The following is a 20,462-nucleotide window of genomic DNA, read 5'->3' as shown; positions in this document are numbered from 1 at the left end:
GACCGTGCTTCTTGAAAGCTACAGCCAGCTACGATCCAAAATCTTTTCTTTTGCCGCGTCTGAAAGCTACCTTAAGGCCTAGCTTCGTTTTGAATTTTGGCTCCCTGGTTTCGAGCTTTGATCCACTCAATTGTGTAAATACGTAGTACCTGTATTATAATTCCTCATACAATGGACTTTATAATGCTAAAGTATTCTCCCAAAAAACATCGAAAAAGCTATAAGAGAGTACATGTGCACACCGCAAGATGGAAATTTTGACCTCATGAACATGGTCTCCGTCATTAGAAGAAGTAGGGATAGGCTTGCTACTTACAGAAGCATTGGAGGTAGCAATGGTATTTGATGGAGGTGATCCACGATTCACCTAGAAAGAAGCTTCTAGGCTAATCACAGATCACCTCCATCAAAGTCTACTTAGAGCAATTTTGAGCCTAAGAGGCCAAGAGACTAAGCTCAGTTATGGCATTAGCCCTTAAGCAATTGCACTCCAACCCTGACTAACACCTAATCGATGAGCTTTGTGAAATTCTTGAGACCACTCCCTTGGTGAACTAGTAATCCAACATCTTCATAATCCCTTTCATAGCTTCTCACCCCTAACATATATGTATAAAACCTTTACAAATGTCACACAATTTCAACCTCCAAATCTAGATTTGAGGAGCTAGGCCAAAACAAAATGCAAGGCAAGGCCTCTAACCAAGATCACATGGAATGGTTCAAGATCAAGCAAATCTTGCATGAAAGGGAAGTAGAGGAGATTAATCTCCTTAGGCTTCAGGGCAAGGAGACCTGGGGAGTTCACTAAAGTATATGTAACATAGCATGTGGGTTCTCAACAGAAGGGATTTTAATTATTTGTAAATTTAAAGATTCATGTGTACAAGAGGGGTATAAGGGGTAATTAAAATTCATTTTGGTGAACACACGTGATATAAGAGAATTTTACTTAGTGAACTCCCTTGGCATGAAGAGGAGCATTAAGACTAAGGAGGCCAACAAAGACACACTACTCAGAACAATCAAGCTAAAAAAATGTTAGGCTACCATCTCTTCTTTGATCGACAACCAAGGAGTTCATATCAACAACCCTGATTAGATGGGAAAAGTGATGCTAGATCATCCCAGTCAAATCATCGACCGGAAAGGAAGATTCTGCCTCTCCCATAATCAATGAAGTCAGGGCTAATATTTGCACAGCCATCCAAGTATTTGTGGACTTAGACGGAGCGAACTACTTAGAAAGGCTCTTTACCTTGGATGAGTGTTGGATGACACTCAAAAAGATGAGCAAAGAAAAGTCACCAAGGTAAGATGGGATCACGACCGAGTTTTGTCAAGAGTTTTGAGAAGTTTTGGACCCATCTTTCTTGCATATGGTCAACAAATCCTTTATAAAAGGTACGCTTGAATCAGGTATGAAGGAAGGAATAATTAAGCTCATCCCCAAGCAATTATCATGCTCTCAACCCAAGAATTGGAGACCAATCACAATGATGACACTGGTGTACAAGGTGTTGACTAAACTCATTGCTCAAAGAATGACCCTTGTATTAGCTGATGTTATTTAAATTTTTATGCAATTTCATTTTGAAATTATGCTTTGGGGAACGTTCTCGCTACCATCTCATCATCATCATGCGAATGAAGTTTATGTTATAGGTTTAAGTTAGTTTTAGGTTAGGTTATAGGTTAGGTTTAGGTTAAAGGTTAGGTTAAGTTTAGGTTATAGTTACGTTAGAGCTAACGGAAAATAGTAGAAAAAACAAAAACGAACTTGAAAAATGACTCGTGTACTTCAAAAAATGTAAACAGTCTTCGATTAGGTTAGGTTAGGCTATAGGTTATAGGTTAGGTTTAGGTTATAGGTTGGGTTAGAGCTAGCGGCTAATAATAGAAAAAATGTAAACAGACTTCGAAAATGACTCGTGTACTTCAAAAAACGCAAACAAACTTCGGTTAGGTTAGATTTAGGTTATAGGTAAGGTTAGGTTAGAGCTATCAGGTCGCGACAAATAGTAAAAAAAACGCAAACAAACTTCAAAAATGACTTGTGCACTTCAAAAAATGCAAACGGACTTGGGTTAGGTTAGGTTTATGTTTAGGGGTTAGGTTATAAACTAGGTTAGGTTAGGTTAGGTTTAGGTTATAAGTTAGGTTAGGTTGTAGACTAGGTTAGAGCTAGCGGCAAACAGTAAGGAAAATGTAAACGGACTTCGAAAATGACTCGTGTACTTCAAAAAACGCAAACCAACTTTGATTAACGAAGTAAAATAACGCAATCAGACATTAAAAGCGCACACAGACTTCAAAAATCCTAATATATATCATTGATCAATAAATACGAGATTATTACCTTGTGGTTCTAATCTTCGTGCACCTCTAGATGGAGGTGTGCAAGGATCAGGCAGGGCTAGAGAATATGAAGTTGTTAGAGCTAGGGGCAAATAGTTGAAAAAACGCAAACGGACTTCGAAAATGACGTGTACTTCAAAACACAAACACACTTTGATAAACAAAGTAAAATAACGCAATCGGACTTCAAAAGCGCACAAATACTTCAAAAACCCTAATATATAGTCATTGACCAATAAAGACAAGATTATTACCCTGTGGTCCTAATATCCGTGCACCTCTAGACTGAGGTGTGCAGGGATGAGGCATAGCTAAAGACTGTGGGGTTTATCATGTATTGTCATGTAGTTAGTAGTGTGTAGTTATAAGAAGAGTGATTTCATTATTTATTACATCATTGCTAGATAAAGTATGGACAATAGAATGGTGTGTCCTTGTGTGCATTGCAAGCATTAGATCTTTTGAAAAAAAAAATGCGACCAGCACATATACAAAAACGGTCTCTTTCCCATAGAGAAACTACAAGACCTACGTTATCGATCTCATGGTCTAGAGACAAAAGATCAACCTCCACAACTAGATATTGCTCCAACTTCATCCCAGACAAGAAGATTTTCAAAGGAACAGCCATCGACTGAGTCCTCCCACTGATGTGGCATTTGAAGAAGTAGAAATGGAGAAAATGTTAGATGTGTTCTTTGACATGGATCCCATCATTGAAAACACAGAAGATGACAACATTCAAGGCAATTTTCATAAAGGATTGTTTGACAGATGACATTAGAAGAACGGTGTACAAAATTAGTGAGTTGGTACACTGGACCTGTTTAAAAGAGATAAGAGGAGACATCAAAGCAGCACACTTAAATGCTATTGAAGAAGTGTGTATGGTGGAGAAGTACTTTCCAACAAATATTCTTAGCATCCAAATGCATGTACTTGTGCATGTGATCGATGAAGTTGCAGTTGCTGGGGTAGTCCATAGCACGTGGATGTTCTTCTTGAAGAGATTTATGAAGACTTTAAAGGGTTTCATTCGTCAAAGGGATCGCCCCGAGGGTAGCATGGCCAAAGGATGGCTTGCACAAGAGTCTCTTGTCCTCATTAATGAATTTTTGGGATCAATTGATCCAAAGATGCCCTGAATGTAGACCACTGAGGTCAATGTCAAGGTGATAGGGAACGAGCTACAGGGACAAGGCATCATTAGGAAGATGGACATCACAATGCGAGAAAAGGTTATGAGATTTCTCCTTCTCAACTCAGATATCATGCAAAAGTGGATAAAGAGGTATGAAGGGGAAAAACAACAATGCTTGACAGATCGCCTGCAATTCAAGCGCAACCATGCTATTTGAAACCTTACTTTTCCAGATCATCTTCAGAAATTTCGTGACTTTCCAATTGGTGATGGTTAGATGCGACAATCTCAGAGGCAGAGGAATGGAGTGTTGATTACTGAAGAGGAAGAGGAGATGTCAAGGGGTTGCGATTGGCATGTAAATTTTCACAACTTCCTTTTCGAGCTCCACATGATGAAATTACCTTAATAGCTTTAAGTTTTGTTTCAATTTTGTGGTTGCAATATCACAAATATGGAGCTTTGTGGTCGCATGGGAAACACTTTAGAGCGCAACGGATAGATGAACAAAGGTTCACCTTCAAATGTGGTGTTAGGGAAAGCTTTGTCCAAGAAAGTTGGAGTAGTACTAGGGATGAGAACACAGAGACTAGCTAGCTTGAATACTTTGGCTACATCCAATACATCTTGAAGATTAGTTTTAGAAAGTTTGATATTTTTATCTTTGATGTCAAGTGGTCCAAAGTTATTTCGAGCAGCCCTAATGTAACTGTGTGCAAAGATAAGAGTGGATTGATTCAAGTGAACTCTAGGCAGGTGTGTACAGATGTGCAGGATGCATTCGTACTTCCACAGCATTGTGAACAAGATGTATTCACACTAGATCCACTATGGAGAGAAAATGATGAAAATGATATTTCTAAACCGCGTTGGCTCTATGTTGTTCAAGTTGCTCCATGAAGCAAGCAAGTGTGTGAAGGATTGGAAGTTGAGGTCAAAGAGCTAATTCACGAACAAAGTACATGGCTGATGGATGATATAAGTTTGGATTTTGAGCTAGAGGTCAGTGGTGAGCATATGCCTGAACCTAGAGATGAGCTTTCAAATACTGAAGCTGATGCGGAGAGCGACGAAGAAGTGGAGTTTGATTGACGAAGATGCAAAAGTACAGATTTAGATAGACATCTTTGGTGCATCCGATCTCATAGAAGATCAGATATTAACTACTAATTTTTGCTAGGAGCTCTTTTATAAAACTCTTTTTATTAGTATACAATACTAGATAGATTCATTGAGTTGTATTGCAGCTTTGTTTTTTTTATTTGTATCGATTAAGCGTTTCTTTTGTAAACTAAGGTATTTTATATGTATTACTTTTGTATGTGAAGCCATGGCCAATGATGGTGATACATACTCTCCTAGTTTTAGTTTTCCTGTCACTCCGGCCGTCATGTCACCCGAGAAGATGGGCTCCTTCTTGACACAGTACACACCAAAATATATTAGTTACACACAGAACCTTTGGGCAAATGGTTCCTCTAGACCTACTACGGCCACCCCTACGCTTAGTACTAGTGTGCCCCCTACACCCACTGGCCCCACACCTCAGTCGAGTGTGTCCCCTACACCAACGGGTGGGTCATCCTTGAGACGAGGTAGAAGTAATTCTGAAGGCGGTGGTTGTTGTGGTAGCAGTTCTACCGATGCATCCATAGCACTGAGAGAGAGTCCACCACTCTATTCAGTAGATAGTTCAACGATTGTCACACCATGTACACCTTGGGGATCACACGAGCATGACCCTATCAAGGTGTAGAAGAGTAGGGATGGGACAATTATGGTAGATAGGGTCCGAAAGGCCATGCGACAAAGGATTTGGTAGCTCTATAGAGTTCACTTTTTCCACTTTGTGATGGAGACTTGGGATAATAAAGATGATGAAAGAAAGAGTTACATCGTTGAGGCCATTCACATAGAGTACATGCCGGTAGAGGGGTACGATCCCGTCTCGAATGGCTGGATTTTGGGCGTGGCTTGTGCCACAATGTCACACCGTTGGTTAGAGGCAAGAGACATGTAAATGGACAGTAGTCCAAAGCCGGCATGGTTGGACGCAGAGGAGTGGATGGGGATTGCACGAGACACACAAGACAATCTTGACAGATATCAGCAGCTAGCAAAGAGATGCAGCCACTGCACATTTGGAGTCTTTTGGAGCGTCACATCTTCGAAGTGGAAGCTACGACACACTTTGACATGAGTCTATAAGTATTATATGTATGCTTTTAATTGTTAAAAATGTATATACTAGTTGAAGATTTATCTCATGATTAAACCATAATTTTGGAGGAAGTTGTCGTGAAGCGCTCTCCGACACACCAAAAGGAGAAGTATGGGTACAAGCATGGACTTGTGGCCCTATTGATCCAGTTGTAGGAGGGGGGAGAGGCCGTCGACTAGGAGGCATTACCATGAGGATCTTCTAGATACAGTCTTACTCAGTCATCTCGATATAGTCTTCTTGATACAGTATTTTTTAGAGTTGTGGTCTTCTTGATACACTCTTACTCAGTGATTTTATACATGTATAGTTTCACGCTTATGTGTATGGTTTTGCACTTCATTTGCGATTATGATAATGCTATGACAATTAGATTATGGTTATGGTTTTCGAATTATGGTATGACACAGAGGTTATGGTTATGGTATGGCACAGAGGTTATGGTCATGGTTTGGCAATCAAGTTATGGTTATGATTTTGCAATGATGGTATGGCAATCATGGTATGGTTAGGGTTTGGAAATCAAGTTATGATTATGGTTTTGCAATGATAGCATGGCTGTTGTGATTATGGTATGACAAGCAAATTATGGTTATGGTTATGGTATGGCAAGTGGGTTATGTTCATGGTTTTGTAGTTTTCGAATCATGTTTTGAATTATGGCTATAAAATCGTTATGCCATTGTGCCCATGGTTTGGGAGTCGACGTTATGGTTATGATTTAGAGAACTTGTCATGATTAAACTTTTGACTTTTGTGGTTTTGTTCTTCTTACAATTTTACTAATCTGTATACACTAGCTCTTTAGCGTCAAGTGCAGTTGCTTGTTCACTCTTCCTTTGGGTAGGGAGGGTTGTTTTTTGTTGCCACAGTATATGAAACATCAATTCCTAGCCCTCTTTGTCCAAAAATAAAATTGCAGGTTTTGTCGTTGGTACAAAATTCGGTATACATGTTGGTATAGGCCTCGGAACAGACATCGGTATTATACAATATCACACTGGTGCTTATTTTAGCGTTTATTCCAGTGCCATTTTCATAGCTTATTTTGATGGCTAAAATACCGATACATTTACCAACAACACCGTACCGGCGTCTATTCTGATGATTATTCCAGTGTATTTTACTCTTTAAACAAGCTTTGAGTCATCGGTATCCGTATCGATTTTGTCCTGGTTTTGTGAGCGGGATGGAAACACACACAATGCCTCTATAATCACCCGACACACACTCTTGGAATGATACACACACACAAACACTATGGGGCCACTCGGCTTACACAACCCACCTGGTTGAGACAGGGCACGTACCGATGGAGAGACTATCCATTTACCCACTCAACACAGAGACACACACAAAACAGAAAAACTCAGCTCAAAAGAGGAAGATTTCTAATGTTTAGATAAAATTGAGCTTGGGCCAACACCAATGGGGAAAATGGCTCACACAATATGGATGAAATATCCCACATATAATCACAAATTGGAGCAGAGGCTTCGCTCAAAGGAGAAACTTACACAGCCAAAACAACAGAAAAAAAGTGAGGAATTTGGAAAAATAGATAGAGCCATTACATCCAGAACGGCCCAAGACCCCAATCTACAATATCAAAGTGCTCAAAGCCGACCTCGCCTGAGCAGTTTATGGCCAAAATAGGCTTCATAAACAGCAAAAACTCAGTTGCAGATGTTCCTCCTCTTCTCTCCACGTTTTTTTTGGTCTTCCCTCAGGTTTTTCAGTGTCCACACTTCACTTTATCCCTTGGGCACCTTTGGCCTTTTAGTTGACCTCAAACGGACCCTAAATAAGCCCCGAACAGGGCCAAAAATGGCCACGTAGTGCTTTTTTGTCAGCTTTCTACATCCATCCGCACACTTGGTACTCAACTTTTCCCAATAATGCATCCCGCAATCATGTGAAGTGGCCCCCACATAGAGTTCTCATGATGACCTTTTTGCATAATTCATCACAAGAAAACACCCCCGTAGTGTGTCCACGTGCAAGTATTGACCCCATTCGACCTCCTGACACACTGGATGCCATCTGACGCACCTACTTACCTCATGGTGTGTGCCCGCTCATAGATTCCTTGAGAAGTTTTACACGCTAAACCAACTCCTCATTATTACACAAAAACCACATTCTTACTGGTGATAGTGGAAATCGATGCACTATGTACATGTTGTCCTACCTGTACACATGCGGACCCCACGTAACCACATGGCTCTAGAAATTGGGCAATTCTTTATTTCATGCACCATGCATGGGTATGTACATATGCGCAATCACTTCTTCCAAAAAACTCCTAACATAATCTGCCCATCCCCTAGCCTGCTAGATCATTCATGATCAGCAAGAGCAAAAAGAGATATGAGACTCTCTGCGTCACAGGTCCTCATCCCTCACAGACATTACTTGTTCTGCAGATAGCTCATCTTACTCCACCATCAATAATCTATCATGATATAATTTAAGATGCAATAAATTTACCCTTGACTTATGTAGAATCCCATCCAGGTTAGCCAATTGATATGTACCATTCGAAAAACACTCCACTACCTTGAAAGGGCCTTCCCATTTAATTTGAAACTTCTTTTGGAATGTCTTGTCCAGCTTATTGTTGTAGCGCAAAACCAAGTCATGTTTCTTGATATCCCCTTACTTTTGAACTTTTCATTTATCTTTGCTAAAGCCTTATCTTGTATCTTCCCATAATGTTCCAATGCGCTCATCCTATCTAGCTAAACCTCTTGTAATTGTAAGAGCCTTTCTTTGAATGCATCACTAGACTGTCCAAGCAACTTCTCTAACATGTAGACCGCAAGCAACTCTACTTTAGCATGCAATAGTGCTTCCTTTCCATATACCAAATGAAATGGAGTAAACCCTATACCTGTCTTCACCGAAGTACGGTAAGCCCATAATACACTAGGCAATTCCAAATCCCAATTCTTTCCTTGGTGCTCTATCACTTTTGAAAGAATTTGTACCAGATCACCCTTGAATCTTTCTTTTAGGCCATTACATTGTGGATAATAAGGAGTGGTATGCTGGTGCCTAATCTTCATATTCGCAGATAAAGTCTAGCAGTTTAGCTCTAACTTCTAGCCTCTTGTCCAAAAGTAGCTCGAGTGGCACCCAAAACTTGGAGGCGGTAGTTGTTTTGGTAGCGGTTCTACCGATGCATCCATAGCACTGCTAGAGTGTCCACCACTCTATTCAGTAGATAGTTCAACGATTGTCACACCATGTAGACCTTGGGGATCACACGAGCATGATCCTATCAAGGTGTACACGAGTAGGGATGGGACAAGTATGGTAGATAGGGTCGGAAAGGCCATGCGACAAAGGATTTGGTAGCTCTATAGAGTTTAATTTTTCCACTTTGTGATGGAGACTTGGGATAATAAAGATGATGAAAGAAAGAGTTACATCGTTGAGGGCATTCACATAGAGTACACTCCGGTAGAGGGGTACGATCCCGTCTCGAATGGCTGGATTTTGGGCGTGGCTTGTGCCACAATGTCACACCGTTGGTTAGAGGCAAGAGACATGTAAATGAATAGTAGTCCAAAGCCAGCATGGTTGGACGCAGAGGAGTGGATGGGGATTGCACGAGACACACAAGACAATCTTGACAGATATTAGCAGCAAAGAGATGCAGCCAGTGCACGTTTGGAGTCTGTTGGAGCGTCACATCTTGGGAGTGGAGGCTACGACACACTTTGACATGACTTTGTAAGTATTATATGTATGCTTTTAATTGTTAAAAATGTATATACTATTTGAAGATTTATCTCATGATTAAACCATAATTTTGGAGGAAGTTGTCGTGAAGCGCTCTCCGACACGACAAGAGGATAAGTATGGGTACAAGCATGGACTTCTAGCCCCTTTGATCTAGTTGTAGGAGGATGGAGAGGCCGTCGACTAGGAGGCATTACCATGAGGATCTTCTTGATACAGTCTTACTTAGTCATCTTGATACAGTATTTTTTATAGTTGTGGTCTTCTTGATACACTCTTACTCAGTGATTTTATACATGTATAGTTTCACGCTTATGTGTATGGTTTTGCACTTCATTTGCGATTATGATTATGCTATGACAATTAGATTATGGTTATGGTTTTCGAATTATGGTATGACACAGAGGTTATGGTTATGGTATGGCACAGAGGTTATGGTCATGGTTTGGCAATCAAGTTATGGTTATGATTTTGCAATGATGGTATGGCAATCATGGTATGGTTAGGGTTTGGAAATCAAGTTATGGTTATGGTTATGGTTATGGTTTTGCAATGATAGCAAGGCAGTTGTGATTATGGTATGACAAGCAAATTATGGTTATAGTTATGGTATGCCAAGTGGGTTATGTTCATGGTTTTGTAGTTTTCGAATCATGTTTTGAATTATGGATATAAAATCTTTATGCCATTGTGCCCATGGTTTGGGAGTCGACATTATGGTTATGATTTAGAGAACTTGTCATGATTAAACTTTTGACTTTTGTGGTTTTGTTCTTCTTACAATTTTACTAATCTGTATACACTAGCTCTTTAGCGTCAAGTGCAGTTGCTTGTTCACTCTTCCTTTGGGTATAGAGGGTTGTTTTTTGTTGCCACAGTATATGCAACATCAATTCCCAGCCCTCTTTGTCCAAAAATAAAATTGCAGATTTTGTCGTTGGTACAAAATTCGGTATATATGTTGGTATAGGCCTCGGAACAGACATCGGTATTATACAATATCACACTGGTGCTTATTTTAGCGTTTATTCCAGTGCCATTTTCATAGCTTATTTTGATGGCTAAAATACCGATACATTTACCAACAACACCGTACCGGCGTCTATGCTGATGATTATTCCAGCGTATTTTACTCTTGAAACAAGCTTTGAGTCATCGATATCGGTATCGATTTTTTCCTGGCACTGTGAGCGGGATGGAAACACACACAATGCCTCTATAATCACCCGACACACACTCTTGGAATGATACACACACACAAACACTATGGGGCCACTCGGCTTACACAACCCACCTGGTTGAGACAGGGCACGTACCGATGGAGAGACTATCCATTCACCCACTCAACACAGAGACACACACACAACAAAAAAACTCTGCTTAAAATAGGAAGATTTCTAATGTTTAGATAAAATTGAGCTTGGGCCAACACCAATGGGGAAAATGGCTCACATAATATGGATGAAATATGCCAAATATAATCACAAATTGGAGCAGAGGCTTCGCTCAAAGGAGAAACTTACACGGCCAAAACAACAGGAAAAAAGTGAGGAATTTGGCAAAATGGATAGTGCCATTTTATCCGGAACGGCCCAAGACCCCAGTCTACAACATCAAAGTGCTCAAAGCCGACCTCGCCTGAGCAGTTTATGGCCAAAATAGGCTTCATAAACAACACAAACTCAGTTGCAGTTGTTCCTCCTCTTCTCTCCACATTTGTTCTGGTCTTCTGTCAGGTTTTTCAGTCTCCACACTTCACTTTATCCCTTGGGCACCTTCGGCCTTTTAGTTGACCTCAAACGGACCCTGAACAAGCCCCAAACAGAGCCAAAAATGGCCACGTAGTGCATTTTTGTCAACTTTCTACATCCATCCGCACACTTGGCACTCAACTTTTCCCAATAATGCATCCCGCGATCACGTGAAGCGGCCCCCAAATACAGTTCTCATGATGACCTTTTTGCATAATTCATCATAAGAAAACACCCCCATTGTGTGTCCACATGCAAGTATTGACCCCATTCGACCTCCTGACACACTGGATGCCATCTGACGCACCTACTTACCTCATGGTGTGCGCCCGCTGATAGATTCCTTGAGAAGTTTTACACGCTAAACCAACTCCTCTTTATTACACAAAAAACACACTGTTACTGGTGAGAGTGAAAATCGATGCACTATGTACATGTTGTCCTACCTGTACACATGCGGACCCCATGTAACCACATGGCTCTAGAAAATGGGCAATTCTTTATTTGATGCACCATGCATGGGTATATACATATGCGCAATCACTTCTTCCAAAAAACTCCTAACATAATCTGCCCATCCCCTAGCCTGCTAGATCATTCATGATCAGTAGCAGCAAAAAGAGATATGAGACACTCTGCGTCACATGTCTCCTCATCCCTCACATACATTACTTGTTCTGCAGATAGCTCATCTTACTCCACCATCATTAATCTAGTATGATTCAACTTAAGATGCAATAAATTTACCCTTGACTTATGTAGAATCCCATCCAAGTTAGCCAACTGATATGTACCATTCGAAAAACACTTCACTACCTCGAAAGGGCCTTCCCATTTAATTTGAAACTTCTTTTGGAATGTCTTGCCCAGCTTACTGTTGTAGCGCAAAACCAAGTCATGTTTCTTGATACCCCCTTAATTTTGACCTTTTCATTTATCTTTGCTAAAGCCTTATCTTGCATCTGCCCATAATGTTCCAATGCGCTCATCGTATCTAGTTGAACCTCTTGTAATTGTAAGAGCCTTTCTTTGAATGCATCACTAGACTGTCCAAGCAACTTCTCTAACATCTAGACCGCAGGCAACTCTACTTCGGCATGCAATAGTGCTTCCTTCCCATATACCAAATGAAATGGAGTAAACCCTATACCTGTCTTCACCGAAGTACGGTAAGCCCATAAGACACTAGGCAATTCCAAATCCCAATTCTTTCCTTGGTGCTCTGTCACTTTTGAAAGAATTTGTACCAGCTCACCATTGAATCTTTCTTTTAGGCCATTACATTGTGGATAATAAGGAGTGGTATGCTGGTGCCTAATCTTCATATTCGCACATACAAAGTCTAGCAGTTTAGCTCTAAGTCCTAGCCCTTTGTCCAAAAGTAGCTCTAGTGGCACCCAAAACATGCAACATATTTTATCATACACAAATTTGCCACATCCTTTGCAGTGTTTTGTTTTACTGTTGTAGCCTCTACCCATGTAGAGAGATAGTCCACTGCAATTCTTTGGGTTGACTACTACTGGATTCACCCATTGTGTGGTCTCCATTGGGACTATGAACCCTACCTTCAATAACTTGTCCACCTCTTCCCGCAAGGCTTCCATCTACTCTTGACCCATCCTTCTTAGCGTTTTCCGCACTGGCTTAGCACCTTCTTTCAGCTCTATATGCATCTCTTCTCCCTTTTGAACCCTCTAATATCTTCATATAGAGTAATGAACAAATAAGGAAAACTAGCCAGCATGTGCAAATATATCTCCTTCTTCATAGTTGAGAGGTCTCCACCGATCATTTGTGTCATCAATTCCTGCTTCTTTGACAATTCAACCTTGGTTTGCATCAGCCCTTCAATCACTTCATAACGCCCTTCACTTTCATCTTCAATCTCATTTGCAAATGCAACTAAACCAGACTCCTGGATTTCTTTGTTCATGCATCAAAAGAAATGCAACATCAACATCCTCATCACTGCTGGTATTACTATAATTGTTCTCATCAATCATCACTATGGAATAGTCTTCATCACTAGACTCATCCTCATCTTCATAAAGCTCTTCCAATACTTTCCTTGTGTCCATATTATATAGCTTCTTGGCACCTATCTTTCCATAGAGGCTAATCGTACCACGTCGTCAATCTTGAATAGCTCCCACTACACGTAACCATGGTCTGGCCAGTATAATAGGATATGCTTTCAACCCCGTTGGCATCACATGAAAATCAACCACCGCCTTTGCATCATACGCCTGCACTTCTAAGCTCTTTACAACACCCAAACATTTTATTTTTTGATGGTTTGCTAATCTGATCCAAAAACCGGACACCCCAATCACTGTAAGACCCATCTTCTCAACGCATGAGTGTGTTATGACACATATTTAGGCTCCGCCATCAACATAACCTTGTCCTATATTTTTTCTTTTGTGCCACACATCTACTACTTGGAAAATGTCTGGTAGCTCAACCATCGCCAACACCTTCACTGAACCTCTCTTTGGTTCTTTCTCCATTGGGTTAACCATCCTCTTCCAGTGTCGCTTTCGCTTAGGCACCATCGCTATAAGCTTCCCAAAAGTAACATCTGCTTTCCTGCGTGTCAGATCCTCCTTCAAGTCATAACTTAATTGCCCATCCCCTAATGGAAAATCTGAAACATGAAACTCGCGAAGAGCCCTTCTTTTCCTCTTGGCCTTGACATCCTCGTCTTCATGGCTCTTTCCCTTTTTCTTGCTAGGACATGGGACACTACTTCCTTCCTTATCCTGTGTGGTCCTCTTCCCAATATGCATCACTAATGTATCCTTCAGCCGCCTTGCTGCCTTCTCAAAGGTGACCACACTTATCACTTTTGTCTCTCCCTTTTCCTCTTGGGTTCATCCACTGGCTCCTTCTTCTCCCTTAATTTCGATGCCATAATCATTGACCTAGTTAGCACCTGTCTTGGCAATGGATACATGGCTCCCCCCATCCTTGGTGGCTTATCACATTGCGGGCTGATGTGGCCAATCTCTCCACAATTATAACACGTGGGCGTCTGCCTCGAGAACCTTTCCCACATTACCTAGCATGTTTAGAGGCTGAGATTCTTCCTTAAATCTACTACTTGCCTCATGTCTTGCCTTAGCCCATCATCTTGCATTGCTCAGGCATAACCTGAGGAGTAACCAAAACCAATGGTTCATGATGAACCCCTCGTATGCAACCTTGCAAAGAATTCATAGACTGAAACTCAGACCTCGTGGCCAAAGAATCTACTCCGAGCTAACTCATTCTTCTCAGCTTCCTTGCTACCTCTAGTGCATCTTCATATGTCCTAGGCTTCTTTAGCTCCACTCTCCAATGTATATTCTCCCAAAGACCAACCAAGAACCTGTCCTTCTTCATCATGTCAAGTGGCGATACCTGTGGTGCTAAGGACTTGCACATCCGCTCCCATGCCATTGAAAACTTAGGTATGTACGCATCTACTGGCTCACCTTCCCTTTGCACCAAATCCTGTACTTCTTGCCATACTTTGTCAGGATCTTTTGTCTTCACAAACTCCACTTCCAATCCATGCCGTAGATTATCCCAACTTAATCTCACAGGTGGATTGGCCACACGCAACTCCTCTTCAAATGCTTTGGACCAAACTCGTGCATCACTCTTTCAACAAATCTCGAGAGAAGGAATATTACCAACATTATGAATTGTGTATTAAAAAAATTCAAAAATTGCTACTTTCAGGAAACTTGACTGACTCGTTACAAAACTATTGTTAGCATCACTTGAGTTTCATAACTCTTCATAAAGTCACTACAAGTGGTTCTTCACACTTATTAGGTCCGCACCAAGGCAGATGAACTTGGTTTTCTCCTTTTGAGACATCGATATAGGTGTCAATATCAGCATTGCAAATAAAAAATTGACATAAGCATCGATATGTGCATTGATATGTACATATCTCAATGCAAATATCTATGTGTATATCAACTGTGATATCGATGTTGCATTATCATATATACCGATACATATATCAACGCTTGCAGGTACAAATATTTTGGGGTGACAGTACCTCTTCATCTTGAGACAATTTGAAGAGAATTTGTATTTCATTGATATAAATGCATACATACAAGGAACCGCTATTGCTAAATGTAAGAAGATTTTTTTACAATGTGAAAAGTTGCATTACAGTAATGGATGAATGCCTCAAACTGAAATGACATATAAGCAATAAGTAGAACACCGGGATACAAAATGGAAGAACCATATCATCTCTAAAAGATATATATACATAAAAGTAAAAGATATAGTAGTGCATGTGTGTACTTCACTGATGAGGAGGTTTCCTCATGCTGCAAGGGCATTCGAGTCAGATTCTGTACAACAAAAAAAGAAAATAAAAAAGTCTAGGTAATAAAACTATATACAAACACATCACTAAACATGAATTAAATTAGTGATCAAAGTTTATATGTTTTTTCTCACCAGGCCAAGGTCTCAAAATCTCCATGAGCTTAGCAAGACCATGAGTTGCACCATAATTACATTCGAACGGGGTACGCTTCCGATTCGTCATCGTCCACTGTTTAAAAGCCTTGAAAGCAACACAAAAATCAAATTAAGCAATTACAAGTTGATGAAATGCTAGTCATAAATGCAACACAATTATATTTACAGAATCACCCTCAAAGATCACCCATTCGTCACTGCCCAAGTAGTGCGAAATCCCAAACTCCACTTGGTGTCCCTTTTTGCTCATTATATTTGTTGAGATTTTTGCATAATTCTTTCTTTGTTTTATTCTAATCTTCCTTGTTGATCCAGGACGGCTTGGGTGTGCCGGGGCTCTTTAATACATTGTATACTATTGAGCACCTATGCTTCAAGTGTTCGTGCATCCATTTGGTGGAGAACTAGTGGAGAACTAGTGCTTCACACTCTCCATGGAAAAAGCGCTATGAATCATGTTGATAATATTTTCTTTAAGCTTGGCTGGTATTTCTTCCATCTCTTCTTGAGGTGAAAATACTTGTATAAGAAAAAGTTGTGCATGGTAGTAGTCACCTTCCTACCAATCTCTTCTATCCAAATCTCATTGGCGGTATGTTCTATGGTGTAAGAGAGCTCCATCCGCATGCCTTGGAAATATTGAGGGACCTTAGAGTGGGAGTCTTGGAATATGTGAGGCTAGAAATGGCAAGCGGTGTGAGGCGAGCTGTGTCCTATGGTGTAAAGACATGAGTGGTTGAGTGTCGCGCAAAAGCTGGTGGGCAATCCATAGTAGATGGAGATCATGTAGGAGGTGTAGAAGCACCAAACAAGGGAGCAATATTAAATCTTGGATGGCTACGAGATGGTGTCGAAGCATCTGTGGCGCAACCACCATAACCTTTGTATCCTCAATCTCTAGAGTGTTGGGCCCACAATGTCTCACGTGTGTGCCTAGTGGAGATGGATGACTCAAAGCATTGCGATCACTCTGAATATGTAGATTATAAAAGTGATGAAGGGATGGTCGGTGTAAAGTAACAAAACTATGGTGGTAAGATGAAGGGGATGGGCAGTGTAAAGTGACAGCACCATGCGACGGTGCGAGAGATGGTAATTGTGATGGGCCAACACCTTGGGGTGTGATAGAGTGAATGTCCTCATACTATCTTCTCATGTGAATGATAGGGATGCTAAAACTTTCCCTTCCCTAGCTATAGCCCCCTATGTACGAAAATTGAAAAATATACAAAAAAAGGAAGGAATAAAAATAAAGTGCAAGAATGATACAAGGCTTGCATAATAAATATGTAAACATGAAGTTAAAATTATATTACTTCAAACTCTAAAAAACTTCACAATTTGAATTGCACTCTGGGGGGGTGCACTATGTAATCATGTTAATGTATAACGTGAGTTCATCAGGAAGGATTTTTAAATGCAAAAAATTTAGGTAATTTAATAGGAATACATTAAAATAAGGGATTTTTATATTCAATTTTGGGAGGAAAAAAACTAAAATATGGGGTCATTTTATTCACTTAGACATGTTAAAAGAGTGCTTTTTTTAATAACCCACGAACGCACGTTATATAGGGGGGTACTAAATGGTGAACCCCCCGAGCAATTGCATCACATTTTTCATCGTTAACATTGAAACAAAAACTTCAATTTAAACTAAAACGTAAACATGTTTAATATTTGTGGAGCCTTCCTCTCATCTTCATACAACTCATCATAAATCCTTATATCTATGATCATCTCTCTCCCTCTAAAACCCCAAATCATGTAGCTCGTCCATTGCTATCTATGTATTTTTTCTAGCATTTTATTTACTATTTAAGTGTACTTTTTCCTTTGGATTCTCTCGATCGCATTCCTCTGTATTTTTCTCTGTGTTTTTTTCTGTTTCTTTTGGTGCTAGAAGATTGTAACCCTCATAGACTCGTACACTTTGTAGGCTACCTCAAACCTATATGTGACTTGAATAAGGATAAATAACCCTAGACTTGACTATCCTTGACTCAAAAAATGATACATGACCCTAACCCTAGACATAGTCCTACAAGAAATGCAAACAGACTTCCGAAATGGCTCACAAGAGCACAAACGGCTTAGCCAAGCCATCAATAGGCAAGTGGGCAAGCCATATGTAGGTAGCAAGCAGAAATTACAAGTGTGCAAGTCTTTTCTAGAGTATGTTTGCATTTTTTCTCTTAAAAACATAAACAAACTTCAAAAATGGCTTACGTACTTATCATTTCTACTTGCTAGTTTATACACAACATGTACTTGTCCCTATTGATGATTTGAGCCAGCCTTATCCAAAGTGGCAAACACAACTGGCAAGAGGGCAAGCTGTTTCTAAAGTCCATTTATGGTTCCATATGAAAAAATACAAACAAACCTCCAAAAAAAGCTTTCCCTCTTGCAGTTTGTGCTTTCTGAGTTATGTGCATGGCTTGCCCTTGTGTTTATTGATAGTTTGGGAAGCCATGTGTGAAGTGACAAGCAAAAATGGCAAGAAATCAATATGTTTTTGGAGTCCTTTCACGTTTATTCTCTTAAAAACACAAACGCATTTTATAAACAATTTGTACACTTGTCATTTTTGGTTGTTTCTTTACACACGGCTATCCCTTGTACTATTTGTGCTAACAAAAATTCATGTCCTCCCAAAACCAACAATAGAAAATTGGGAAATCAATATAAGAAGCAACAAGATGAAATGGTAAGTGTGTAAGTGGTCTCTAAATTCTGTGTGCAAAGCGGTTTCAAGAATGACTTTCCATCTTTTCATTTGTGCTAAAGACTTCGCATATAGTTTGCCCAAACCATCAATAAGTAGTTGGGTAAACCATATACAAAGCATCAAACACAACTGGCAAGAGGGCAAGCCATATGCAAAGTTCATTGGTATTTTAAAAAGGAAAAATGCAAAGGCATTTCAAAAATGGCTTGTGCACTTGTCGTTTGTGCTTGCCACTTTTTATATTGCTTTCCCACTTGTCAATTGATAATTTGATCTCGCTATGTACATTTTTATTAACATAAACTATAAGATAGGAAACCTTATTTGAAGCTTGTTTACGATTTTATGAGAAAAACGCAAATGGACTTTAGGAACGGCTTGCCATTTTTTTGTTTTTGTTGATCACTTTGCATGCCGCTTGTCCAAACCATTAGTAGGTAATTGGATAAACCATATGTGAAGCAGCAAGCACAAATTACAAGGGTGCAAGCAATTTCTAAAGTTTATTTGCGTCTTTTCTGTCCTAAATGCAAATGGATTTAAGAAATGGCTTACATACTTGCTATTTCTATTTGCCATCTTGCCCAAACCATCAATATGTATAAGAGTAAACCGTATGCAAAGTGGCAAGTCTATATGACAAGTGCACACACCCTTTTTGAACTCTATTTGTGTTTTTAAAATCTTAACTGCAAATGGACTTCAATAATGGCTTGCACACTTGACATATGTGATTTTCGCTTGGTATACAACATGCCCAGTTGGCTATTGATAGTTTGGGCTAACCCTAGGTGGACTAAAATGACTAAAGTAACTTGGCTTAAACTAGATTAGAGTGGCAAACCCTAAGCAGCTTTACACGGCTAACTTGAAGTGGCCAAACTATAAGCTGCTAACCCTAATCATAAGCATACTAAAATGTCCAAATTAATGCAGCGATCATAAGCTACTTTATAGTGGTCAATCCTAAGTTGATTTACATGGTCATGCCTAAGCAACTTTACATGGCCAAACCATAAGTTGCTAATCCTAAGCAGCTAGCCCTAAGTAGATTGAAAAGGCCAAACCATAAGTTGCTAATCCTAAGCAGCTAGCCCTAAGTAGATTGAAAAAGCCAAACCAAGGTGGCCCTAAGCCGGTATGGAGCAGCTTTACACGGCTAGCTTTTAGCGGCTAGCTCTAAATGGATTTTTTAGAGTGTCTTGCTATAAGAAAAATGTTTAGAGTAACTATCTCTAAGCAGCCAAACCATAAACCCTAAACTCTAAGCGACCAACTCTAAGTGGACTGGAACAACCAAATCAACTTGGTTGTAAGCCGGGCTAGAGTGGCCAATCCTAAGTGACTTTACATGGCCATCTCAAAGCAGACAAACCATAAACCATAGATCCTAAGTTGCTTCAAGTTGGCCATATAAAGCAACCAAAACATAAACCCTAGATCCTAAACGCAGCAGGTTTACACTTTTGTGACTCCAAGTTCATCTTTAGAAACTCATATGGGTTCCTTTATGACTAGGCCTACCTGTAGTATCAACCTTGTCTCTGTTATTATTAGCAAAAACAATAAGATGACAAGCCATTTTGAACTTCATTGCATTTTTAAAAGAAAAAAATCAAACATATCGGCCTCATAAACCACTTGTCATCTTGCCATTTGTGTTGAGCACATATCTAAACTTAAACCTTAAAATGCGAATTTAAATCTTTTTACACAAAACCTAAATCTAAACAAAATGTTAGTTTTAAACTAAACTTAAACGTATTTTCATTTAACACATCATAAAATCTAAACTTTAAACTTAAACTTAGCACTAAATGTAAACGTAAATTTAAATTACAAATATAAATTTTAAATTTGTTTTGATTGAAATTTCAAAACTTGAATCAAACACTTAGTTTTGTATTAAAAAAAAATAACCTTAAATTTAAATTCAATATTTAAACTTAACACAAGTGGATAATAAAATCAAAATTTAGATCTTATACTTTAACATAAAAATAATCATAATTTAAA

This window comes from Adiantum capillus-veneris, chromosome 12 (genome assembly GCF_014529385.1).
Source record: "Adiantum capillus-veneris isolate H3 chromosome 12, ASM1452938v2, whole genome shotgun sequence".
Taxonomy (NCBI): Eukaryota; Viridiplantae; Streptophyta; class Polypodiopsida; order Polypodiales; family Pteridaceae; genus Adiantum; species Adiantum capillus-veneris.
The sequence above is the reverse complement of the archived record's forward strand: the minus strand, read 5'-3'. Positions refer to the sequence as shown.